Source organism: Tinamus guttatus, unplaced genomic scaffold (genome assembly GCF_059628265.1).
Source record: "Tinamus guttatus ecotype Peru unplaced genomic scaffold, ASM5962826v1 Tinamus_guttatus_pri_ptg000090l, whole genome shotgun sequence".
In the NCBI taxonomy this organism is placed as follows: Eukaryota; Metazoa; Chordata; class Aves; order Tinamiformes; family Tinamidae; genus Tinamus; species Tinamus guttatus.
Genome location: NW_028288624.1, coordinates 2961696 through 2989006, shown reverse-complemented (window position 1 = coordinate 2989006; position 27311 = coordinate 2961696). Strand labels below are relative to the sequence as shown.

At 46.5% G+C, this 27311-nt stretch overlaps 1 pseudogene across 1 annotated transcript; it reads left to right on the top strand.

Moving 5' to 3' along the window:
- Positions 1-14756: 14756 nt before the first annotated feature.
- LOC104564758 (uncharacterized) lies at positions 14757-26029 on the top strand (annotated as a pseudogene). Its single transcript, XR_015913140.1, has 6 exons — positions 14757-16069; positions 20077-20633; positions 22979-23073; positions 23596-23763; positions 24555-24712; positions 25561-26029. The product of XR_015913140.1 is annotated as an uncharacterized LOC104564758 (transcript).
- Positions 26030-27311: the final 1282 nt, after the last annotated feature.

Below are 27311 nucleotides of genomic sequence, written 5' to 3'. Positions count from 1 at the left end.
CTTGTTTGTTTTCCTGATTATAAAAAGTGTTTCTCCTGCCCAGGAGAAGCCTGCCCAAGGCAGCGGCAAGCACATAAATTCCCTGGTGTCTGAAAAGATGCATGAAGCCAACTCTGCCCGCCAAATGACTGCATTACACACATGTGACAGACAGGGGAGTAAGCAAAAAAAATACAGCAAGGAAAACAGACAGTCCAGGAGGTTTTTGCAGAACATTGGCGATAACTTCTTGATGCAGGTGGTTGATGAGCCAACAAGGGGAGGGGCGCTGCTAGACCTGATACTAACAAATAGAGAGGTCTCGTGGGAAATGTGAGAGTTGGGGGCAGTCTTGGCCGCAGTGACCACGAGATGTTGGAATTCACCATCCTGCGAGGAGGAAGCTGGACAAAAAGTAGGATTGCAACTCTGCACTTTAAGAGAGCTAACTTTGACTTATTCAGAGAGCTCCTTGGAGGAATCCCTTGGCCAAGGGTCTTAGAAGGAAAGTGGGTCCAGGAGAGTTGGCTAATATTCAAGTACCACTTTCTCCAAGCTCACTATTGGTGCATTCCTATAAGAGGGAAGTGGAGCAAGGTGAGCAGGAGACTCGTGTGGATGGGCAAGGAGCTGTTGGGTAAACTTAATGAGAAAAAGAACACATACGTAATGTAGAAGGACCAGGCCACATGGGGAGAATATAGGAACATTGTCAGAGAATGCAGGGATGCAACGAGGAAGGCCAAGGCCCGTTTGGAATTAGAGTTAGCGAGAGATGTCAAAGACGACAGGAAGGGCTTCTATAAATGCATCATCAGCAAGAGGAAGAGTAGGGAAAATGTTAGGCCACTGCTAAATGGGGAGGGTGTCTTGGTGGTGGAGGATGCAGAAAACGCAGAGTTACTAAATGCCTTCTCCGCTTCAGTCTTTACTGCTAAGGCTAGTCCCCATGAACTACAGAGCCAAGGGACAAGACAGAGAACCAGTAGGGAAGAGGACTTTCCGCTGGTCAAGGAGCATTGGGTTAGGGATTATTTAGGCAAAATGGACACCCATAAATCTATGAGCCCAGGTGGGATGCACCCAAGGGTGCTGAGGGAACTGGCAGAGGTCATTGCTTAGCCATTCTCCATCATCTTTGAGAGGTCATGGAGATCAGGGGTGGTGCCTGAGGACTGGAAGAAACCAGCATCACGCCAGTCTTCAAAACGGGCAAGAGGGAGGACCTGGGCAACTACAGGTCGGTCAGCCTCACCTCCATCCCTGGAAAGGTGACTGAGCTGCTCATCCTAGGGACCATCTGTAGGTATGTCAAGGAAAAGAAGGTGATCAGGAGTGGTCAGCATGGATTCACCAAGGGAAAGTCGTGTTTGACAAACCTGATAGCCTTCTATGATGAGGTGACTGGCTGGATGGACGATGGGTGTTGTCTATGGATGTTGTCTATCTTGACTACAGCAAGGTTTTCGACACAGTCTCCCATAACATTCTCATAGGAAAGCACCGGAAGTGTGGACTGCACGAGTAGATAGTGAAGTTGATTGAGAACTGGCTGGATGGCAGAGCCCAAAAGGTGGTGATAAATGTGGCCGAATCTAGTTGGATGCATGTGGCCAGTGGTGTCCCGTAGGGGTTGGTACTGGACTCGGTGCTGTTCAACTTGTTCATCAATGACTTGGACGAGGGCACAGAGTGCACCCTGTGGAAGTTTTCAGATGACACCAAACTGGGTGGAGTGGCCAACAATCCAGAGGACTGTGCTGCTATTCAGAGAGACCTAGACAGGTCGGAGAACTGGGCAGAGAGGAACCTCATGAGGTTCAACAAGGGCAGGGTCCTGCATCTGGGGAGGAATAACCCCAGGCACCAGTACGGGCTGGGTGTTGATCTGCTGGAAAGCATCTCTGCGGAGAGGGATTTGGGAGTCCTGGTTGACAGCAAGTTAACCATGAGTCAGCAATGTGCACTTGTGGCCAAGAAGGCCAATGGGATCCTGGCTGCATCAGGAGTAGTGCCAGCAGGTGCAGGGAGGTGATCCTGCCCCTCTACTCAGATCTGGTGAGGTCACACTTGGAGTATTGGGTGAAGTTCTGGGCTCTCCGTTACAAGAGGGACATAGAGCTTCTAGAGAGGGTCCAGCATAGAGCCATAAATATGATTAAAGGACAGGAGCATCTATCTTATGAGGAAAGACTAAGCCACGTGGGCCTGTTTAGCCTAGAGAAGAGAAGGCTGAGAGGAGAGCTGACCAACATGTACAAATACCTGAGAGGTGACTGTAGGGAGGATGGGGCCAAACTCTTCTCGGTGGTGGCCAGTGATAGGAAAAGGGGTAATGGGTACAAGTTGAAACACAGGAAGTTCCACCTCCATGTGAGGAAGAATTTATTTACTATGAGGGTCACTGAGCTCTGGAACAGGCTGCCCAGAGAGGTTGTGGAGTCTCCTTCTCTGGAGATCTTCCAAACCCACCTGGATGCCACCCTGTGCCACATGCTCTAGGCATCCCTGCTTGAGCAAGGGGGTTGGAGTAGATGATCTCTAGAGGTCCCTTCCAACCCCTTCCAACCAAATCGGTATCGGATTCACAAACACCGTAGGTCCCATCGCCTTCCTAGGAGCGAATGGAGTTCCCAAATAGCGTGATCAACTATAAGCTCGACCCTGGCAGTATCGGATTCACGAACAGTCTGTCAAGTGTAGGTCCGATCGCCTCCCCACAAACAAGTAGCCGAGTTCCCGTGGGGGTGCTGTGTCAGAGCACGCGAATAGGAATAACAGAGGTATGCTGCGTTTTCTCCTTGGGAGTGCTGCAGGCAAGTCTTGTGAGGGAAAAGGCACAGCACCCCCATGGGAACATCCTGACTCGGGGCGGGAGCTTTGGAATGCTCTCTGGGCTCGATGGGAAACTTGTACCTGAGAATCCCCAGAAGCGTGGCTCCAGGAGGAAGCAATGACAGTATTACAATATTGGGATCAATTTGTGGAGACTGAACATACCAAAAATTCAGTTCGATTAGAACATGCGGGGCGAATGGGAGGTGCCCTGCTATATGCCTATAAGGTTTTGAGTGGCCAATTAAAGATAGAGCAGCAGAGAAATCGCCCTTTGCAGGATCAGTTGCAGGCAGCCCGAGCTGCTCAAGTGCTACAGAGGCAGGCACTGCTAGAAGCAAATGATGAGAAGGAACTTTTAGAGGAAAAATGTGTTCAGCTTGCAACACAAGATGGAGTACGAGTTGTGAGAAAGGGGAAAAGGGGAAAAAAAAACAAGACAGAAAGGGAATAGCGTGTGAGCTGTAATTACCGACCCTGATTGGGATCCGGAGACCTGCCATGGAGACATTTGTGGCTCAGATGAGTAGGGTCCTACAGGAGAGGAAGCAGCCAGGCAACGATGCGAACCCGGGGCGGGTGGAAAGCGAGCCGCTCCGCTAGTGTGGAGAAAGACTGTGCACAAGAGAAAAACTGTGTGGGAGGTGCAAAATATTCTAAGTGTGTAGATAATCTACATGAGGCAGTAAAAGTGCTCAACAGCAGAGGCCTGACACAGGAATCAACACCCCTCACCTTAATGAAGGGAATACCTGGCGTAAATCGTGTTGTGGCTACTTCAGTCCTAAGGAATGAGCCAGGGATTATGTTCAAAATCTGCGCGAAGCATGAGTCTTGGCACAGTGTCACACTTCCCTTGGCATGCCCTTTGCAGCCTCACTCCAAATGGGACTCTACGCTTCCTCCAGCTCCTAGCTCCGTGCTAGCACTAATGTGCAACTCTGGCATTTCGTCAGGAAAAAAACCTCATGTGCTTGTATCTACATTGTGTTAATTAAAGGCATCATTGTTATTAAGTCTATTTTTTTTGTCTTTGGATTGCCGAATCCCGAGCGCATCTGGCACATAATTGCCGACGAGGATGGGATTCGACAATGAAAGTGGTGGAGCTTCCTAGTGGTGTGCATAGCTAGGTCAGGTTGTGTCACTCGATAGAAGTCGTATTCGTTCTGTCAAAGCGATGAAGCTCACTAGTGGAGCACACAACTAGGTGAGGTCGTGCCACCGAATTGTGACTGCTCCTGTGCGATTAGTGCTGGTGACATTTGTATTTTAGCAGTTGTTTTTGAAGGGATTCGTCATTAAGACCGCCAAATAGGAATAACAGAGGTATGCTGCGTTTTTGCCTCGGGAGTGCTGCAGGCAGCTCTCGTGAGGGAAAAGACACAGCATGCCCACAGGAACATCCTGACTGGCGGTGGGGGCTTTGGAACACGCTCTGGGCTCGATTGGAAACTTGTACCTGAGAATCCCCAGAAGCGTGGCTCCAGGAGGAAGCAATGACAGTATTACAATATTGGGATCAATTTGTGGAGACTGAACATACCAAAAATTCAGTTCGATTAGAACATGCGGGGTGAATGGGAGGTGCCCTGCTATATGCCTATAACATTTCAAGAGGCCGATTAAAGGCAGAACAGCAGAGAAATCGCCCTTTGCAGGATCAGTTGCAGGCAGCCCGAGCTGCTCAAGTGGTACAGAGGTAGACGAGCCAAAAGTGTATTCAGGAGTCACAGACCCCGGAAACAAAGTGGCAGATGCAGCATTATTTAGGAACTGTGGGGTTTTCGCATGCTTATTTAACGGACTTAGCCACTGCAAGACTCATTGGTGAGAAACACGGTTGGTGGTGTTTTCCGGTTAAATCCTGGAGTTGAGCATTAGTGCTAGTATGGAGTTAGGAGCTGGAGGAAGTGTAGAGACCCCTTTGGAATGAGGCTTCGAAGGGCATGCCAAGAGAAGTATGAAGCTGTGCCAACACTCATGCGTCGCCTAGTTTGTGGTTCGGGTGAGAAACAGGGTTGGTGGTGTTTTCCTGATGACATGCTGGAGATGCGCATTAGTGCAGCAAGGTACACGTCTCTGGGCTGGAAAAGGAGGGCACTTGTGTGGCATGCCCCCTGCAGAAGGAGGAAGACTCCACGAACACTAGTGTGCTTAGAAAGTGGATTTCAGGTGTCTGGGTGCTAGAGAAGGAGCACAGCTCTTCATTCTTATGCCCTGGAGAAGTAGCGTTCATTTGCTTTCTGTGATCTAAGAGAAAGACACCATGGTGTGCTTTTCCCCTGGAAAGAGGGAACATTAATCCATATGGTTCATGAAGTATGGAGGAGCGGAGCCTTGGTGTTTGTGCATAGCCTAATGAGTGAATAAGCAATATGCACAGAGTAGGCAAGAAGCAGATGTCCACGTCCGGTGTGCTGGGATAGAAGCGGAGGGTTGCAGCTGAGGTTCACCAGAACGCACTCATGTTGGGTGAGTGTATTTCCTGGGAGAAGAGAGAATGTGTGTGCTGGGAAAGGCGCAGATCTGTATGGGATGGATGAGTGCACAGTGAGGTGGATTAGGAACTGGCTGGATGGCAGAGCTCAGAGGGCCGTGATCAGCGGTGCCGAGTCTAGTTGGAGGCCTGTAGCTAGTGGTGTCCCCTAGGGGTCAGTCCTGGGTCCAGTCCTGTTTAATTTATTCATCAATGACCTGGATGAAGGCACAGAGTGCTCCCTCAGCAAGTTTGCTGATGATACCAAACTGGGAGGAGTAGCTGATACCCCAGAGGGCTGTGCTGCCATCCAGAGGGACCTGGACAGACTGGACAACTGGGCGGTGAAAAACCTCATGAAATTCAACAAGGCCAAGTGCAAGGTTCTGTGCCTGGGGAGGAATAACCCCAGACACCAGTACAAGCTGGGGACCGACCTTCTGGAGAGCAGCTCTGCAGAGAGGGACCTGGGTCTCACGGTGGACGACAAGGTGACCATGAGGCAGCAGTGTGCTCTTGTGGCCAAGAAGGCCAATGGGATCCTGGGGCGCATTAAGAAGAGCATCTCCAGCAGGTCGAGGGAGGTGATCCTGCCCCTCTACTCAGCCCTGGTGAGGCCACATCTGGAGTATTTTGTCCAGTTCTGGGCTCCAGAGTACAAGAGGGATGTGGAGCTGCTGGAGAGAGTCCAGCACAGGGCTACAAGGATGATCAGGGGCCTGGAACATCTGCCCTATGAGGGGAGGCTGAGAGAGCTGGGCCTATTCAGCCTGGAGAAGAGAAGGCTGAGAGGGGATCTGATCAGTGTCTATAAGGACCTCAAGGGAGGGAGTGAGGAGGATGGTGCTGGCCTCTTTTCAGTGGTGGCCACCGACAGAACTAGAGGTAATGGCCACAAACTGAAGCACCAAAAGTTCCACATGAACTTAAGGAAAAATTTTTTAACAGTGAGGGTGACAGAGCGCTGGAACAGGCTGCCCAGTGAGGTTGTAGAGTCTCCTTCTCTGGAGATCTTCAAAACCCGCTTGGATGCAGTCCTGTGCCACATGCTCTAGGTGACCCTGCATGTGCAGGGGGGTTGGACTAGATGACCTCTAGAGGTCCCTTCCAACCTTGAGCATTCTATGATTCTATGATTCTATGAATAGTGTGATCAACTATAAGCTTGACCCTGGCAGTATTGGATTCACGAACAGTCCGTGGACCGTAGGTCCGATCGCCTTCCTCCACACAAGTAGTCAAGTTCACAAACAGTATGATTTATTCAAATGCAACATTTACAAAGCAGGTTTCGGATGTCAGTACAGGAAATTCTCTACTAGAGCGTGGGGTTTTAGCTAGCTCTGATGTACAAATGTGCAATCATCACTCACCCCAGAAGATGGGAGAGGGCTCTCAGTCTCGAGTCTCCTCAGGCGGTGCGCCAGTCCGAGGGGAGGAAAGGGGGATCAACCTGTCAACTGACTCAAGAGTTACGATGGATTCTTCCCTCCTCACTCCTTAGTCTTCTCAGGCAGTGTCCCAACCCAGGAGTTAGGATGGTTTCTTCCTCTCTCCTTTTCATCCTTTTATACTTTTCTTTACATTCAGGTGGAGCTTGAGTGAGTAGACTCATACTTAATATTGTTATTGATTGGTGAAAAAGTTTCTCGCTTTCATTTAAAGGTACAGTCAATCGAAAATCTAGAGCGCATGCTCTGTGAGGGGTGGTCGTACCTCGGAGGTGGGTAACTTTTGGGATGGAGGTGTGGTTTTCACATTATAATGAGCAAAGTTCAAGCAAAGTTCATCTGAAAGGAGTGATTTGCCACCTTTGCTGGCTCAGCACAGTGCTTGTTATCGTATATCTCCCATTAGACAGCCACTGTGCGGCTTATCAGCAGCCCAGCACAGGGAGTGCAACAGAGTTTGGCCGCGGTGTCTTCACTCCTCTTCATCCTCCATTACTCCCCTTTGCAGCTGCGAGGAGGGCAGATTGCGTTGCCCAGGGAACCGTGGAGGAGCCGAGTCCGTGCGTACCAACCATCCTGGAAGTGGCACCCCAAGCAAGCTTCCGTAATGCCAAAACTTCGGTTAGGCCCTAGTTTTCCTCTTAATTCCTGCTTTCAAACAATTTTTCCAGAAACAATTCTTCCACAGAGCTCTATGCACAGAATAGTCAAGAAGCGGAGGTCCACGTCTGGTGCGCTGGGATAGAAGCGGACAGTTGTAGCTGGGGTTCAACAGAAGGAACAGGTGCTGGGTGTGTGTTTCCTGGGAGAAGAGAGAACATGTATAGTGTGTGTGCTGGAGAAGGAGCGGATCTGTGCACCCACCATTCAAGAACTCAGTCAAATGTGTGCAGTGCACGAGGAGAGACCGTCCACATCGTAAACCCTCAGGAAGAAGCCCAAGTGCGTGTTGCATGGCCTGCAGCAAGGGACACGTCTGCAGGCAGGAAAAGGAGAGGACTTGCGTGGCATCACCCTGAAGAAGGAGTAAAACTGCAGGAGCACTAGGCTGCTTAGAAAGCGGACTTCAGGTGCCTCGGTGCTGGAGGAGACCAACTCTTCATTTCTACACCTTGGAGAAGCAGCGTTTGTTTGCTTTCTATGATCTAAGAGAAAGACCACATGGTGTGCTTTTCCCCTGGAAAGAGGGAATGTTAATGCACATGGTTCATGAAGTGCGGAGGAGCGGAGCTCTGGTGTTTGTGCATAGCCTAATGAGCGAATGAGCACTATGCACAGAGCAGGCAAGGAGCAGAGGTCCACGTCCGGTGCACTGGGATAGAAGCGAACAGTTGTAGCTGGGATTCAACAGAAGGCACAGGTGTTGGATGTGTGTTTCCTGGGAGAAGAGGGAACATGTATAGCGTGTGTGCTGAAGAAGGAGCAGATCTGTGCACCCGCCATCCAAGAGTTTGGTCATTTCATCTGCGCACCCGCCATCCAAGAGTTTGGTGAATATCGGTTCTGAACCGTCATTCACCAGAGTGCTCAGTGTGTTTCTTGGTTCTCAGTCCTCTCTCCACCCCACAGGCATTAGCTCCCCCTCCCGAGCAGAAGAACATTGTGCCTTTTTCCTGAGTCTGCTGCAGCCAGGCTTTTTCCTCTTCTCCTGTCATTCGCCTGCCTTAAAGCGAAGGACGCACACCATCACTTCTTCTCCCGAGTACACCACTTTCAGCTTTACTCCTTCCTTCTGTAGGAGATACCAAACAGACTTTTGCTCTTTATCCAGTGCCTTGGACACAGGCTCCTTCTTTACAATTCACTCCTGAGGTTTTGGCTCCGTTGGCAGCGCACAGGACATTGGTGTTTGCTCTGCCATCAATGTGTAGTGTGTCGACGTCTGTTGTTCCTCCAGAGGGTAAGCAGGGAACGCTGTTTCCCTTCCTGGTGTAGTGAATGCAGATGTTGCCTACTTGTCCTGTGCACCCCTGTCAGGGATTTGCCCCTTCCTCTGTGTGCTCAACATGGAATTTTGCTCTTTCTCATCGACAAAGGGACATTATGTTCTACTCTTCTCCTGGGCATGCCTCCCACCTGTTCACATGGCCCTTCTTTGAAGCGCATAGTCCATCGCTCCAGTCACATTGCACCAGGAAGGGAAGTTGGCTCTTTCAGCAATGTGCAGGCTTCCAATGTATATCCCGAATTTCCTTCCTTCTCCAAGGCACAGGGACTGCACCTTCTCTTTTTTGCCAGGGCACTCCTGTGGAGCGCATGAACCTTCGCCCTATTCAAGATGCCTTGGGGAGGGAAGTTGGCACTTTCAGGAGTGTGGAGGCTGCCTATGTACACTTCTTTGCCAGTGTACTATATCCGTCATTTCCTTCCTTCTCCCAAGAAAAACAGGCTGCAACTTTTCTTCTCCTGGGCACAGGACACTCCTGTGCAGTGCCTATACCTTCGCATCTTTTACACGGGGTTGGGGAGCGGTGTCTGTGTGCACTGGGACGGGGGTGCCCTACAGCCTTTTGTGGGGGCTCCTGGGGCCTCTGTGTGCAGTGGACCTGGGGGCCACATGGGCTTTGGTTCAGCCTACTGGTGCCTCTGTGCACACTGGCCCTAAGGGCCTTCGTGCAGCCTCTGGGGCCTCCATGCGCACAGGGCCGGGGAGCTCTATGGCCTTTTGTGCAGCCTCCAAGCACCTCCGTGTGCACTGCTTTGGGGGGGTCTACGGGCATTTGTGGGGCTGACCCAAGCCTCTGTGGGCTCTGGACTGGGGTGGTCCTCCAAGCCTTTGTATGGCCTTCAAGGGTTTCCTTCCACACTTGGACTGGGTTCCCATGGGCTTTTGTGTGGCCTTCTGGGGTCTCTGTGCACACTGGGCCCGGAGGGGCCTCCAAGATTTCCTGCAGCCTCCAAGGGCCTCTGTGTGAACTGAGCCGAAGGGCCTCTATGGTCTTTCGTGCAGCCTCCTGTGGCCTCCGTGCACACTGGGCTGGGGGGCTCTACCAGGTTTTTTGCAGTTTCTGGGGCCTCCATGCACAGGGGGCCTTAGGTGCCTTCGTGTGGCCTTCAAGGGTTTCCATGGCAGCTGGTTCAGGGAGCCCTCCAATCTTTCCTGTGGCCTCCCGGGGACTCCGTGTGCACTGCGCTGGTGGGGGGCCTTATGAATTTTCATGCATCCTTCAGGTTTCTCCATGTGCACTAGGCTGGGGGAGGCCCGACAGGCTTTCATGTGGCTTCCCAGGGCCTCCATGCGCACTAGGCCGGGGGGGCCCAACTGCCATTTATGCGGTCTCCCAGGGCCTGGGTGCGCAGTGGGCTGAAAGGGCTCTATGGCCTTTTATGCGGCCATCCGGGGCCTCGGTGCGCACTGGGCCGGTGGGGCCCTACGGGGTTTCCTGCGGCCTCCAAGGGCTTCTGCGCACACTGGGCCGGGGGGCCCTAAGGGGCTTCGTGTGGCCTCTAAGGGCCTCTTTGTGCGCTGGGCCAGGGGGTCCCTATGGACTTTTGTGTGGCCTACTGGGTCCTCTGTGCACACTGGGCTGAAGGGGCCCTATGGGTTTTCATGCAGCCTCCCAGGGCCTTGGTGTGCAGTGAGCTGAAGGGGCTCTACAGCCTTTTGCGCGGCCGTCTGGGGCCTCACTATGCACTGGGTCTGTGGGGCCCTATGGGCTTTAATGTGGCCTCCTGGGACCTCTGTGCACACTGGGCAAGGGGGGGCCCCACAGGCTTCCGTGCAGTCTCCTTGGGCATCCGTGTACACTGGGCTAGAGGGCACCTACAGGCTTTCTTTCGACTTCCCAGGGTCTCCATGTGTACTGGTACAGGGGGTTCTACAGGCTTTCATGTGGCCTCTTGTGGCCTCTGTGCACACTGGGCGTGGGTAGCACTATGGACTGCCGTGCGGCCTCCACGCTCTCCGTGTACATTGAACTGGGGGGGGGGGGAGGGGGCGGGGCACGAGCTTATGTGTAGCATCCAAGGGCATCCATGCTCACTGGGCCAGCAGGGTCCTACGGCCTTTCATGCAGCCTCCAGGAGCCTCCATGCACAGTAGGCCGGGAGGGCCTTATGGGCTTTTGTGCAGCCTTCTGGAGCCTCCATGCACACTGGGCCAGATGGGCCCTATGGGCTTTTGTGCGTCCTCCCGGGGCCTCCGAGTGCACTGGGCCAGGGGTCCCTACGGGCTTTCATGCGGCCTCCAGGAGTCTCTGTCCGCACTGGGTGGGGGGGGCCCTGCAGCCTTTTATGCAACCTCCCAGGGCGTCCGTGTGCAGTGGGCCGAAGGGGCTCTACAGCCTTTTGTCGACCACCCGGGGCCTCGATGCACACTGGGCCTGTGGTGCCCTATGGGCTTTTGTGTGGCCTCCAAGGGCTTCCATGCATACTGGGCCGGGGTGAGGTGGGGAGGGTCCTACGTGCTCTCATGTGGCCTCTAATGGCCTCCGTGCACACTGGGTTGGGGGGCCCCTATGTGCTTTCATGCGGCCTACCGGGTCCTCCATGCGCACTGGGGCAAAGGGGCTCTACGGGTTTTCATAAGGCCTCCCGGGGCCTCTGTGCGCACTGGGCCAGGAGGGCCCTACAGGCTTTTGTGCAGCCTCCTGGGGCCTCCATGTGCACTTGTCCAGGGTGGGGCCCCATGGCCTTTCGTGTGGCCTCGCCAGGATTCCGTGCACACAGGGCCAGGGGAACCTACTGGCTTCGTGCAGCCTCCCAAGGCCTCCCTGCACACTGGACCAAGGGGCCCTACGGTCTTTCTTGCAACCTCTAGAAGTCTCCATGTGCTCAGGCCCAGGGGGGCCCTACAGGCATCGCACAGCCTCCAAGGGTCTCCATGTGCATGGGGCCAGCGGGGACCTACAGGCTTTCGTGTGGCCTCGCAGGGCCTCCGTGCCTACTCGGCCGGGGTGGCTGTATAGGCTTTTGTGTGGCCTCCCAGGGCCTCCATGTGCACTTGGACAGGGGGGGCTCTACGGGCTTCATGCAGCCTCCTGAGGCCTTCCTGCACACTGAGCCAGGTCTTTGGTGCAGCCTCTACAGGTCTCCATGCACACAGGCCTGAGGGGAGTCCTATTCGCTTTCGTGCAACCTCCTGGGGCCTCCGTGCACATGGAGGCCTGTAGAGGCTGTACCAAATGTGCCGGAGGGGACTCAATGTGCTGGAACGGTCCTACGGGCTTTTGTGTGGCCTCTGGGTGCCTCCACGTGCACAGGGCCAGGGGGCTCTATGGCCTTTAGTGTGGCCTCCTGCGGCCTGTGTGTGCATGGGCCTGGCTGAGCCCTACGGGTTTTCGTGTGGCCCCACCCCGGGGCCTCTGTTCAGACAGCACCGGAAGGGCTCTACAGGCTTTCGTGCGACCTCTAATGGCTTCCTTGTTCACTGGGCCGAGGTTTTCATGCAGCCTCTTGGAGCCTCCATGCGCACAGGGCTGGGGGTGTCCTAGGGGCTTTTGTGCGGCCTCCATGCATACGGGGCATGGGGTTCCCTACAAACTTCCATTTGGCCTCTCAGGGCTTCCATGCGCACTGGGCCGAGGGGCCCCTATGACCTTGCGTGCGGTCACCCATGGCCTTCGTGCGCACAGGGCTGACGGGGCCCTCCGGGCTTTCGTAAATCCCCCCAAGGCCTCCGTGTGCACATGACCACGGGGGCCTGACAGGTTTTCGTGCGGCCTCCTGGGGCCTCTGTGCTCACGGGGCCGGGGTAGTCCTACAGGTTTATGTGTCCTCCCAGGGCCTCAAAGCCCACTGGGCCAGGTGATCCCTTCCAGTTTTCATTAAACCTCCCAGAGCCTCCGTAAGCACAGGGCAGGGATTGCCCTATGGGCTTTTGTATGACCTTCCAGGGCCTCCGTGCGCAAGGGGCTGAGGGGGCTCTAAGGGCTTTCATGCCTCATCCCGGGACCTCCGTGTGCACTGGTCCAAGAAGGCCCTGCGAGCTTTCATGTGGCCTCCCGGGGCACACGTCAAGGGGGAGGCTATGGCGTATTAATAGCATGGCCTCCGGTATAATGAACCAAAGACATTTTATTGAACATCAGATAAAGCTTATATACCATACTGTCCCAGATACAATACCTTATTTGTCTACAAGCATGCAAAGCACAGTTACTAAATAAGCCAATAATCCAAGGGAGAGCATCAAGACTATCCAGTCAGCTTCTTGGACACGTGACAGCCGTACAATTTCTTTTGCTCCTTGTTTGACATGTTCTCGTTTTCTTGCTTGGGTTTCATGATCACGATGCTGTTAAATTCCCTTCTCTTTGTTCCCAAAGACACGGTCCTTGGTTTTACTTAGGCACTTACTGCTCTGTGTAAGGAGTCTTAAATGACACAAGAGCAGCATGTTCTTCTGATGGTTTGGGGTGAGATGTTCAACCATCAGTTACTTATACTAACTGTCACTCATGCCAACAGCAGGCCTCTTGGCCTACACTCACCCTCTAGGTGGCCCTCAGAGAGAGAGGTGGCCATCACTCACATCAAGGTCTGGCATGGCATGTGTCCCCACCACTCAGTGCCTAATGGGTTGCAGCCAATAGCGGAGCTTGAGGTTCTTCCTGGTGGCAAACACATAGGCCAACCCAGTCTTGCCCTTCGTCATCAAGGTAGTGTCCCACCTACTTCTTCCAGTAGCAAGTTGCTATCATAATGCACAGTTATTAAGATCTTTTTAACCTCTGCCTTAGCATTTTCTAACAACTGCTGTAACTTTGCATGATCTAACATCTCTTTTACAAGTGACAAACCCATACCAATTGGGGTCGAGTTTATGCCATGATATAGGGTACAGTTTCAGGTGGCTTATACACAAAATCTAATAACAACTCTAATAACAACTACATTGCAAGCACACGTACTAGAGTCATTAAACAGAGTCTGGTTACACTTTTCATTAAATAGCACATATTTACACATTGTTTTAAAACACACGCATCCTTTCCCTACATTAACTAATGCGGTTTTATTATTACTCTGTGAATTGATCTCAAAATCACACACACCCTCTTCGGTATCAGGGCAAACATTCCTCGCCTTAAGGGCATCATCTTTGCATATGAGCACCAGCCCCCATTCTAAAATACAGGCTTCTAGATCTACCGATTGCCATTTTTTATCAGACACTCTTGCCCACATTTGGTGGTCAGGGCAGGGAGGGCCGGGGAGGGAGAGAGTGGGTAGAGCACAGATTTTTTGATGTTAATTCCCAGGGCTACAATGGGGTAAACCTTCTCCATGGTGGCAGCCACCATGGTCAGTACGTAGGCAATGACTGTGTTGAGGATGTGAACATCACAGGTCCACAATGCTTGAAGCTGTCGCTCTCCGTGGCTGCATCCCACACGATCTTTTGGATCTCGGTGGGGAAGACTCCGTTGTCTCCATCTCTCAATATACCTGCAGCAACACTCTGCACCCACGTTTGGGCCTGGATGCAACTAAGAGCGAGGGACACGTTATTTTGTTCAACTCCCAGTGCTTGCGGCAACACCTGGTGATCGATGACAGATGGCTGGACTGTGCAACCACCACTGGTTACACGTTGGTGAACGTGTATTGTTACCACTGCCAAGCAAAGGCAAACTGATCCCAGTGCTCCTCAGCCATGGTAAAGAAAGTTTTAACCAAATCAATTACTGCATACCAAGTTCCGGAATGCTTCTGGATTTTTTCTATCAAGGTGATCTCAGCTGTTGAAAAATCTTTGTAGGAAGAGTGTTTTATTATTAAAATGGGCCAATCGTGTTACATTTCATTACTGCTACCAGCTGTGCTGCAGAATATTCACTTTGAAGGATTACCCCAGAGTGTAAATCCAGATCTGTGACAGCAATAAAATGGGCTTGCTGAAGGTAGCTACTTTAGAAGTCTCCGCTATGGTGTAAATTGAAATTAGGGCACCGACCTCCACTGGGCCTTTTAGGTAAGTGATTGATGTCATATATGAATGAAAAGATAACTTATGGAAGACAGAGAAAATTAAAAATAATAATAATAATCTGTCTTTTTTTTCTGGAAGGATGGAGAAAAAGAAAATTCTAATGAAATCCAAGGTCGCTGCTTCGAACCTCTTGCAGGCACTGCATTCTCTATACCAGTTTGGTCACCTCTGTGATGTGACAGTTCACACAACATCTAGGAATTCAGGAGGAGTTTCTGGTTCATAAAGCTGTCTTGGCAGCTTCCAGCAACTATTTTAAGGGACTTTTTCTGCATGATGAAATATTGGACACTAAGAAATGCAGTGACTCTACAAGACATTTACACAGAAGAGTTCACCTCCTTTATGGAGTTTATTTACACTGCAGAGGTGGAGATTGAAACAGAAAAATTGCACCGAATGAAGGAAATAGCTGAAAGACTTGAGTGCAAGGATTTGCTTGATATTTGTGAAGAAGTGAAAGCAGAGGGCAAGAAAGGTTTGGATTTGAGCCTCCATCTGAAAGGTTAGCTCTGTGAAAACGGTGGATCACAGTGGACTTGCCTTGAGCAAGAGGAAGAGCACAAAATTGAGTAACTCTTCCCAGGTTGTGGCTATGCCCATGCAGAGGGAACTCTGGCATAGGCAAAAGCATACAAAGTTGCTGACTAGCTATGAACACACTGAAGGCCGATCATCAAGTCTTGAGCAAGCAGATGGTGCTTTCCCACAGTCAAAACCTAAGACTGCAAAGTTACTTAAATGTAACAAAACACTTACCAAAAAGGCAACCAGTTTGGACATGGTTAGTCTTGAAAATGAGGCTGGTCCTTTTCTCAAGCCAGACTGACTCAAAAGAAGCCTGCATAGCAATTAGAAACACCCTTCCTGAGCAGTGGGAAGATGAACACAGTTTAATTTCCAAACTTTCCAATAAAAGTGAGTGTAAGAAATCACTGCGGCATGTAGCAAAGGTCTTGCCACAGATAGCATGTGAGAAGTGCAATGAATTGTTCTGTTTTGTCAAGCAGTATGAATCACACATGGAGCTCAAGCATGACATTAATCTTGCTGTCAAGTACAGCTGTAACAAGTGTGAGCAGCTCTTCTGCAGTCACCAGGATCTCAGGCAGCACCAGCTCACTGCCCACAGTGATGAGAGGTTTTTCTGTGTGTTCTGTGACAAATGGTTTAAGCAACAGAAGGACATAAGCAATCACAGACAGAGAGTGCATGGAAAGAGGCAGGATCCCCAGGCATGCCCATACTGTGACAAAGTCATCAGTTCCAACTGTGGCCTGGCAGCCCATATGCGAACACACACAGAAGAGAAAACTTATAAATGTGACCCGTGCCCTGCAAGCTTCGTTCAGAGGTCTGCTTGCAATAGTCATGTAAGGTACAGCTTTCTCTGTGTGTGGGTGCGTGTGGTTTGTCATGTTTGTTTCTGGACACTGGGATAAATACATTTTTTTAAGTCTTGATTGCTTCAGTTCTAGAAGTCCCTTGGACCTGTTCAGAAGTGTGTTGAAATCAACACAGATATTTTTTCTTCCCCATTGACTTCATCAAATTTTCATACCAGAATACTGTATTGAAGTTTTTCAAACTGCATCCGGAATTTGGATGTGTATTTCCCATTGAAACGGGCTTGTGCAACCAAATCTAAATGAGGGCTTGAAAAGAACTGGCATCTCTTTAAAATGAACAAGAAAATGCCCCTTTCATAAATGAAAGTGCAGGCTGGTGCTTTCCTGTATGTTTTTCATGGGCTAAGTATCCTGCATACTGTTTGTTAGGTAGCATGAGCTTTTATATATGCCTACCAAGCACTGCTTGCCTGAAAACAAGATGTTGAAATTACACAGTAGTTTTCAGAGACGCAAAAGCTACTGCACATGTCAAAAGTCTCAGTACCTTCCTTGTGTGGTATAGGAGACATATGGTGTCTTACTGGATTCCAGCTTCCCGTTTAAAAATGTGCAAAAATCATTGCTAGTTCATTTCAGTAGCGAAAAAAAAATCTGCCAGGTATGTCTTCAGTGCAATGGATATAGTTCTGTCTTTTTGCCTTAGTTGTAGGCCAGAGTTTGAAAGTGGGAACTTACCTCTTCCTATTATTTTCACACTCTTCCTATTATTTTTCACTAAATTCACATATTTAGAAAAATGTCAATATTAATTATTTGATTGGCAGCCACTGTATTATATGGAAGGCATGAGACATTGCAATGAAGAGAACAAAAGGAGAGTCTGTGTAAAGACAGGGGGAACGAATGGTGGAAAGGACTGGGGATGGATACACTGAGGAAGGAGTATGTCAGTAAATAAAAATGATGTCAACGGGGTCAGACCACAGGTTGAGCTAGCTCAGTACAAATTAAAGCTTGGAGAAAATGTATGAAACAAGGCATGTATACAGCGATAATTCCTGCCCTTAAAGGATCTAGCAAAAATGCTGGGTAGCCTGCACTGCAGATAAATGTGAATCTGCTATCTTCTCATTTGAATGAGTAAATCAAAGCAGTATCTTTCTGTTGCTGCTTTAGGCTGACCCTATTGCTGTGGTGCTGACCTTCGGCCTGTGGCATTTACTAAATCCTTGCATTGAGAGATAGATTTATGCCATCTTTTTGCACGTCTGCAAACCTTGTTTCCTCACAGCCAATTCAGAGCTTGTTTAGCCTCCTGAGTTGCACTTAAAACAACTGAAAAGATCATTATGCTGTAATATTAGACTACCACCCCAAGGTCAATATCAGTGGATCTAATGGCAGTGATTTAGCTGCCATTGTACAGCCAGGTAAAAGCAAAGGTAACAACACCTGAGGAACTCTTTGCAAAGCTAATAAGATACAGTCCCCTCTCACCATCCCCTGCTCTCTGTTGAGACTTTGTTAACAGAAAGAAGTTCTTTGCTTTCCACTACATCTTTAGAATATTGAGAACTATGGGGACAGTAAGTTCCTTTTCTCATTTATTTTCTTGCTGAATTTTCTCCCCATAGTGTAGTGGGAATAAAATATTTCCTTCTTCCTAAAATCTGTGACCAGCTTCTGTAGATGTTTCAAGGATGACTTCTGTAATCCAGGTAATGTGTGAAAAATTCTTGCTTACAGTCTGCTGTAAAATACCCTTGTTCCTTTTTGTGTAGATTCCCCAAGATGAGGCTGGAAGGAGTCAGAATTTGCAGATTCTCAATGCAGAGGCTGCAGTGATCGCTGCTTCTTTAGCTGAATGTTGACCTTGGGAGTGGCAGAGGACAGTGGCCTTTTACATTCATGAGTAAATCTGTAAATAGCTACTTTGTTCAATGATGTCTGAATTCTTGCAGTATCCAGCTAAGAAACCTCCTTCCTGAGATGGTAATTCTCTCATCTCTCCATTCTTTTCCACAGACCTTCATCTTACCCTCATGCTATCTAGCTTCTTGAAGATTTATTCCTCAGGGAATGACCTACTTATAGTGGTATCTGATATTAGGACTCCTCCTGATACTGAAGGTGAAGTTTTTAGCCTCCTCAGCTATGTAGAAAAACTGTGGGAAGTGAGTGTTACTGAACATGATTTGTAGATAGGTGGTGATGCACCTAATTCAATTAAACAGCAAGCAAACATGCATTTTTCCAAACAAATTTTCTCATCTTTTCGCATTACTCTCAAGGTATTAATGTTTGTAATGAAGAAATGAAGTCCCAGTTTTGTCCTGTACATAACTACCCATGTTTCTAGGGCGGAAAAAGTCCGATACCTCCAGGGGTGCAATAAAATCCTTAACACCTCAGTTAGAGAAACATCTGTCTTTTTCTCAAGTAAAAACAAGTTTTTGCCTTTAGTTAAGCAACATTTGGCCCATTTCAAAAAAAAAAAAAAAAAAAAAAAAAAAAACTTCACTGTGTGAGCCCTTTTTGACCTGTAGTCCAAATCTGTGCTTTTCTTAGTTTGAGAGCTTAAAAACAGAGATTGTAAATTTAAAGTGGCAAGCTTGTTTAAGGAGTAAGTAGAGATCAAAGACAGTGCATCAACTGTGACGCTATTTATTGATACTCTAGAATCACAAACGGGCTGAGGTTGGAAGGGACCTCCAAAGATCATCTAGTCCAACCTCCCTGCTAAAGTAGGGTCATGGGGAGCACATTGCCCAGGATTGTTTCCAGATGGCTTTTGAAGATCCCCAGGAGTGGAGACTCCACAAGAAATCTGGGCAACCAGTTCTAGTATTTGGTCACCCTCACAGTAAAGAAGCTTTTCCTCCTGTTCGGACAGAGCTTCCTGTGTTTCAGTTTGTGCCTGTTGCCTCTCGTCCAGTCACTGGGTACTGCTGACAAGTGTCTGTTTTCTCATAGGAGAGCTGCTTTAGTCCCCTGATCATCTTAGAAGTGCTTTGCTGGGCGTGCTCCCTTAGCTCCATATCTTTTTTGTACTGGAGAGCCCAGCACTGGACACTGTGCTCCAGATATGGCCTCACCAAGGCTGAGTAACAGGGGATGATGACCTCCCTCAGCCTGCAGGCAATGCTCATCCTAATGCAACCCAACCTGTAGCTTTTCTGTCCACAAGGACATGTTGCTGGGTCATGGTCAACTATTGTCCTTCTCTGAAGAGCTGCTTTCCAGCAGGTGAGCCCCCCCAAATAATCAAAAGTTTTAAATAATATAATAATAACAGAAGTTCACCAGGAGGACTTCAAGCTATGTTTGGAAGAATGCATCTGTTAGTCTCCAATCACAGAAGTACAGAATTTAAGTCCACAAGAGGTTTATAAGAGGTCATACAGTGCATCCATATACACTAAAATGGTGGCAGCTATACCTATGTTATTTCTGCAGGTGTTTGTCTATCTTGTTCTTTAAACCTCTGCATTGCATGTCCCACATCCTGACTAGTGGAAAACATAGTTAACTACCAAAGTACATTGTTCATAAGGAGTTCTGCTCTATTTTTTTCATGTAGATGTTTAATCTACATTTTCTTTGTTTTAAGGCCTTAATTTCTTGTCTACTGTGGTCTTGGAAAAAAATTTTCTACTGTGTCCTATGTTACTAGTCAGATGATAAATAAATATACCTGAGAGCCTTCATTCTTGCTCAACTCAAGGTTGTTAAAATTTTATCTTCAGTCTTTTCAGAAAATGTCTGGTGAAACATTCATTGATGCCTGGAAGAAAAAAAAATTAAAAAAAGCTCTTAAAACAGTGTTTTTAAAAAATAAGTTGCTTGAGACATTTGAATTTTATTTTCTTTTTTTTTATTCAGGGCAACTGCAAATTTGTCCTGTTGTTTGGTTTTCCAGCCACACTGTTAAATCCCCAAGTGGTGTGAGGAACAGTTAAAGAGAAACAACTCTTCCTCCAAGACACACAGGTATGAAATGAAACAATTAAACCTATTAAAGTTGTGCTCTGTTGTTTATTTTAACAGAAAAGATCCATGAATCTGGGCAAGAAAGGAAACTTTTACCAATCTATTGGATGGTAGTTCCACCTGCATATAGACCAACTGCAACAAACTGTGAAAAAGACACTAACAGAGAGATGTGGGATAGGGCACTGGAGGCTGGACTATGAAGGTGTGTAAAGCACAGGGAGGCCACCAGTTGTAGGGAAGAACCTTCAGGTTCATCTGTCACCCAAACAGATTGTAGCAATGCTCAAGAAGAGAGAAAGCAGAAATGTAAGGAAGCTGAAGCAAGAAGGGGAAAAAGGAAAGAAAATGGGAAGGAAGATGAAGGTGGAATGAGTGTGAAGGGAGAGCAGGATGGAGACTGTGAAGCAGGGTATTCAGAATTTGAAGACAGTAAAAGCAATGAGAAGGTCTGTACTGAGGAGGAGGATGAGAATTAATACTGTAACGGGAATCCTCAGTTCCTGAACAGCACTAGTATTTCATATGCAGACACATACAGGAGAAAAACCTTATGAATGTGGCATTTGTCATTCAAAATTTGCTCAGCCATCACAGCTTAAGATCCATACAAGGTCAGCCTAAAGTACTGTTTCTCCCACTACTACCTCCTGCATGCATAGTGTACTTCAGCAAGTTTTTCCTCTTCTAACTTCCCAACTGTAAGTCACTCTACTTGGGCATCCTTTTAACAGGAACCCTGCAATATAATTTGTTCTATGCATAATTAATTTTTCTATGTAAAGGCTTTGTCTACCTCTGATGACTACATGATTTTTTTAGGGATTTTGAAAAAGACTCTTTATCCAAACTTGAAAGCAAAATACAGCTATTTGAAATTGAGACTTCAAAATAAGATGATGGTCTTAATTGATGTAAAACAGCATAGAATTAGCCCAGGATGTTGGAGACCAAGGGTTAGAGCCCTGCACTTTCTTTATTACTCTGAGGATGTCATGGAGTGTGGGATTTCATTTTCCCTATGTTATTTAAAAGATGGACGTCTAATCTGGGCTCCTTCTTCCATCATAGAATCATAGAACGCTTAAGGTTGGAAGGGACCTCTAGAGGTCATCTAGTCCAACCCCCCTGCACACACAGGGTCACCTAGAGCACGTGGCACAGAATTGCGTCCAAGCGGGTTTTGAAGATCTCCAGAGAAGGAGACTCCACAACCTCTCTGGGCAGCCTGTTCCAGTGCTCTGTCACCCTCACTGTTAAGAACTTGTGGAGCTAGAATGGATGTATTATTCTCTGACAGTATCTATACTGAATGCATCCTATTCTAAGAGCATGTGAATCATACCATGAAATTTTCCATCTTTCTCTAAATAGGGAGTCTTACAGAGAGCTTATATTAGGACATAACTGTTGAAAGTCTAAATTAGGTGAGAGAAATCCCATCATATGCAGACCCATAAAAGGGGGACAGTAGCTTTTCTCTAGGTGTTGCACAATGATTCAAACAAACAAACAAAAAAACTTATGAGGTATGTTGATTCTGTAGTGGTAAAAAATCTGAAATATCAAGTTACCTGTTACCTGAAAAACAACAGAGGTGTGAAAAGCAACCGTAGCGTGAAATATGATGTGAAAATTCAGAACCCCAACAAAGCAGTGACAAAGGGGTTGGTGTTCAGTAACTGGTCATCTCCAGTTTGCCAATTTTGCGTGGCAACTCAAAATCATGCATTTTTTTACATATCATACAATCCAGGTTGAAATAAGGAAAGTCAGCACAGTATTAAGATAAAATGCTGGGATCCCTGCCTCAGAATTTTCCTGGTTTGAGCTAGTTTCAAATCAGGTGTCCAGTATGTGTCTAGTGTCTTCTGAAACACCGATTGCCTTTCAGTAGTGCCTGTAGTCTTAAAAATGGGAACATCTTAGTTAAAAATTGCAGGCCCAAGGGTGTGGGGCTAAGGGATCTACAGAAGCCAAGAATATGGCTTGGAACGTCTCAAGAGATCTGCTGCTGGCATCGTGCTGGGGAAGATCTGGATGTGCTTTCTGTCTTAACAGAGCAGCAAGTGTTATCTTTCCTACTTAACTGCTCCAGTGCTTATGCTATGAGTTAAAGAATAGTTGAAAGTGAGGTAAAGCAGATGCTTAAATGGAAGCCAGGGAGCGACAAGAGAATTTTTTGAAAGCCCATATTACAGCCAAGTTCAGTCAGCTAGCTTAGGACCATAACCAAAATTTACTGACATATCTCTACGGGCCGTAAGAAGCTCTGCTGGATTGCATCAGCTGAGAACAAACCCTGTGATTTTCTTTGGTGAGATCAGAAATATCCATCAAAAGGATACCTGCCATATTTCAGTGGTTCGTTTTTCTTTCAGAGGCAAGCCATACAATGTTTGTGAGTATCTCAAAATTAATTGGTATATGGAGTATTGCAGACAAGTGGAATATGGGCCTCAGTTGACTGCCAGAACAGGACGGTGTTTGCCACCTTTTGGATGCAGTTTGAAGCAGGAAGGAGGAAAAGGGGAATGTATTTAAGCAAAGTGTGGCTTCACAAGTTTCCTTAAAGGACCCATTCCTCAGCGTTCTGATACAATTTAATGGAAATACTGTCTTTCACTCCATTTAAAGACTAACATATTAAATTCTAAGTAACTCAATGTGCTAAAACATGCCCTGCTTCTTTAGTGAGGGGGAATTATTTAGTTCTGATATTGAGCTACCCATTGGGATCTGGGTCTGCAGAAATCTTTAGGATAGCATTTACAGCAGTAAATACTCGGTTTCTTAGCTGAGCAAAACCTTTTTTTTCCATCAATTTTGTCATTTAATGTATGTAAGTATGCTGCCTGTAATGTGTAAAATATACTTTCAGTGCTTTAAGACGCATTATTTTAAGAACAGCATGAGAGAACTATTTTATCAATAGTAATTTGTGTTCCACTTCATTTAGGTCCCATACAGGGGAAAAGCCATATATTTGTGAGGACTGTGGGGCTTGCTTTGCTGATAAAGGCAAACTCACCAGCCACAAAAGGACCCATACAGGTAAGCATTAAATACACCATTTTCTTCTATCTTACCCTATTGAGCACTTTCACAGAGAAAAGAATAAACACAGTTCCTGTTACTGCCTGAAAAGAGCTAATGGGCAATTGAAGATACATTTTTTTTTCTAACTTATAAGAGGGACTTGAAGTATCAGGAATGAGCTGTTGGGGATAGGACATCTGAAAGGCAACTTTGAAGTACAAAATTGAATAGAAAAATAGTATGGGGAGTTGGAGAGTCCTGTGCACTGAAATAATAATTAAGGGGTGAACGAGTGAGGTCATAAGGGATGCAGGGTGCACAAAGAGTTAAGGACAGAATCAAGGGATAATCAAAGCCATATGAAACTCAAAAAAATCTAAGCTTATAAAGTCTATAATTCTGGAGAAGAGGAATAGCTGAATGTGTTAAAAACAGGAAGATAAACATGCAGGAAAGACTGCTTTAAAACTTGGTCAGGACAAAGTTAGAGGGAGAAACTGATGACAAAATTTAAAATATCTTTTCCTTTCTACTCAGGAGAACGTCTTTTTAGATGTGAGGTGTGTGGAAAACACTTTTCTACTAATGAATACTTAAAATGCCACAAGCGATGCCACATGGGTGCTAAGCCATACAAATGTGAAGTCTGTGGGAAAACATTTGGTTTGAGAGCCTCCCTAGCCCAGCACAGTAATGTTCATGCAGGTAATGAAACAATTTATGTTATGGAGAGTAAACTGCACTAGAAGTTTGGATGTAAAGTGCATTTACAGCTTGAGTGCTAACTTTTTATTCCAGAACCAATTTGTAAGTTCCTTGGATTAGGTGATAAGGAGAAGCAGGGTTCATACTCTTCCTGACTTACTAAACCAGGACATGATACCACCTTGTATCATATCTTGTTTATATATAGGAAGATATTTTTATATATCAAAGAGGATTGTCTCTTTTGATACAGAGTAGAGATTACATGTTAACTGGACCAAATGTACAGTGAAGAAGATGACTTAGTGTGAATCCCATTAGAACATCCTGATTCTTCAAACATTTTTATGCTCGTTCCCCTCAAAGTGTGACTAAAACAGTTTGGGACTCATAAACCCCTTATATTTCTCTCCTTCGTTGCAGTCAGTGTAGAAAACAAAATGTCAGACCAGGAGTCAAACAGCACTTGCCCAGAAGACTGAGGCCTGTTTTGTGCTGTTGAAAGATGCTAGAGAAAGATGCAACAGCAATTGCAATTGTTGCTATTTCCCCTGAAAGATGAGGGAGCTGTGTTCATGCTTTCCTCCACTGCCAAGGAAGACTAGAAAGTTGGATCACAAATCTTTAGAAACCAAGGCCCCATAGCATCGATCTTCCTATGTACACCATTTTATCCTGATGCTGCTCTTTTCAAACTTCTTTTGAAAAGTTTAGTATGCTCTTTTTGTTTATTGAAGTCAGGACCAAAAAGAGCCTGTCTGAAAAGTGCGAGATTCCTGTTCCGTTTTTAGAGACCCGTCCATACTTCTGTGAACTGTGTGGAAAATCGTTCACGCAACAAGGTGCTCTGCGGCGGCACCAGCGTATTCACACCGGGGAAAAGCCGTACAAATGCAGGGCTTGTGAGAGAAGCTTCACGGATATGTCCACCTTACGGAGACATGTGTTGGTACGTGGCCTCTCAGATATCTTTTGGACAATCAAAATGTGGTAGATGCATTTAAATACGAGCTATGCTACTCTAGCTGAAAGAAGTTTCTTTGTTTCCTGAGGGCTCATACTGGGATTTAGGATTTGATCTTTAGGGAAAATAAATTACACGTGAAAGATTATTGGGGTCGGGAGATTAACCTAGGTAAGTATGGCTTGTAAAAATACATTTCTGAAGTATGGAGAATTTTCCTCAGTGCAAGAGCACAGCAGTTCCTACATTTCCAAAATAGTTGTGTCATTTCTTCAAAGGAAAATCTAATCTTATGAAAACATACAAGGAAGGACATTGGCTATTTAAAATGCTGGCTACGCGTTTTGCATTCCTTTAGTCATTTAAGCCTCTTATTGGAAATAACATGATGGTTTACAATGTCTTCATATCGTACATGAATATGATTTTACATATTTTCAGAGTTACAATACACCACAAAATGGACTGCTGAGATTAACTGTTTTCAGAGATATTTGGATTCTTCAAGTGATTGCTAAGAGAGATTGCTATATAAATATATAAATATATATATTTTTTCTAATGACAAGTTTTTAAGTCTAAGATTTGCCCATAGACTATAAATCTATTTTATTTTAGAAGTGCTTCCTGGCAACAGAGCCAGAAAAGCAGGGCAGAGTCAGTAAAACAAATCTGTTCTTGTTCAGCTTTTTTGCCTGTGTTAGCACATTCAAGGAAGTATCAGAGAGTTAACATTAACACCATTAGATTTTGAGCTTGATTAAATTCTCAGTTATGAAAAATACTATTAGAAAAAAATCATCCATAATCTTTTTTTATTTCCTTTCTCCTAGATTCATGACAGGAATGCTCACTGGAGAAGTTTCTTAATAGATCTTACAACCAAAAAAGACCATAACTGGTCCAAAATAGAAACATTATCAGAAGCCTGTATGGGTGAAGACTCAGCACCTGAAATTTGGTCAGTTGACCAAGGTAAACTTTATAAACCAGAAAGCTTTATTCTTGAAAAAATAGAACACATGCCATCTAGTGGTAATAATTCACAAGACACCGATCAATCTCTTTTGTACTTATAACATCAGATTTGCACCAGAAAACTGTACAAACTCCATGTTTGTAACATGTTTGCATTCCTGTTACAATAGGCTCAACTATTTCAAATTTTTGCTTATTGTAAATGCCTCATTAAGCTAATGATATAATGCAGTATCTTCTTTATATGTGGTATGAAATTATGTACATTGTAGTCAGAGAAAGGATTCATAATTCTTCTTAAAAGAATTTATGACAGTTAAGAGTTTAGATATGTCTATAGTTTTATTTTTACAAAGTTTTGAATACATCATATGATGAAATGCCTGATTATGAAAGCATGCTTTGTTTTGGCACTGTGTGTATATACATATATATACACGTATGTATTGTTCTGTTGCTGCAAATTACTGTCTTTTTAATAAAGCCACGTTCATAACATAAAATGACTGTCCACTCATTCCTCTGATTTACTTGCTTGTATTTGGATGCATTTTCCCTGATAAATATGAAACTTATGACTGTTGCTGTGGAATGTTATAAACAGACTAGGAGGTAAATGCTTAACTGGTGGTATAATTGTGGCTTATGTTGTGTCTGTTCACTTAATTTAAAGTTGATATGGCTATCTTTTGCTGTAGCTTTTTTAAAAAAATCTGTATATTTGTTATGAGAAACCCCAGAAGAGAATGCACCCAAGGACATATTTTCGCTCTTGTTGCTGGTACATTATGAGAAAAATGGACAAAACAGCAGGTGTTACTGGGACATCATGAAAGAATACGGCCGAAACAGCAAACACCGGTTGAAGACGAAGGTAAGGACCACCGTATCTTCAAGGAACTGTCTGAAACTGGGCAGTAGGACCAAAACAGGGCCTTCCGAGCCGGAATGAGGCCATATTTGGAAGTGAGTTCCTGGACATCATCGAATGGACACAAAAAGACGGCCACCAGGGGTCTCAGAAGACCACCAGAGACTACCAAAGGGACAGAGGATGCACATGCGCGAGGGTGGGGTACATTGCAATTAGTTCCAGGAAATAGAATGAATATCTATGATCATTCCTAGATTCTAATTATTTGTAGATAATAGAGAAATAAAAGTTTTAGCAAACACACACCTTAGGGCATGCACGATAAGTGGAGCCATCCCCTGTGCATCCAGCGCTACAATAAAGTGAGTGCCTACTTCTTAATACTACATTGGTGTTAAGAGGTTTATTCCCAGTTTTTGGTTAAAGTTTCTGGCGAGCGAGGTGGGACACCGCTTCTGAACCTCTACGGATCTGCGGGATCGCTGGACCTCCTGCCAGCACAGAAGGATTCTCGGGGAGAACCTCCAATCCCCAGACCAAAGAACTCTGAGCAAGGCCATTGGGAAGGTAAAGGTATTCCTTTCTTTATAACAGTATCCTTAAAAAAGGTTGCCTGTCTGTAAGACAAGGTGAAAGCTTTGCAGGGTTGGGCAAAGGTATGTACCTAAGGGAACGGACAGGTTCGGTCGAGAGGTAGATTATATTCCCACCCCAAAGGTGCTCACCTTGCAT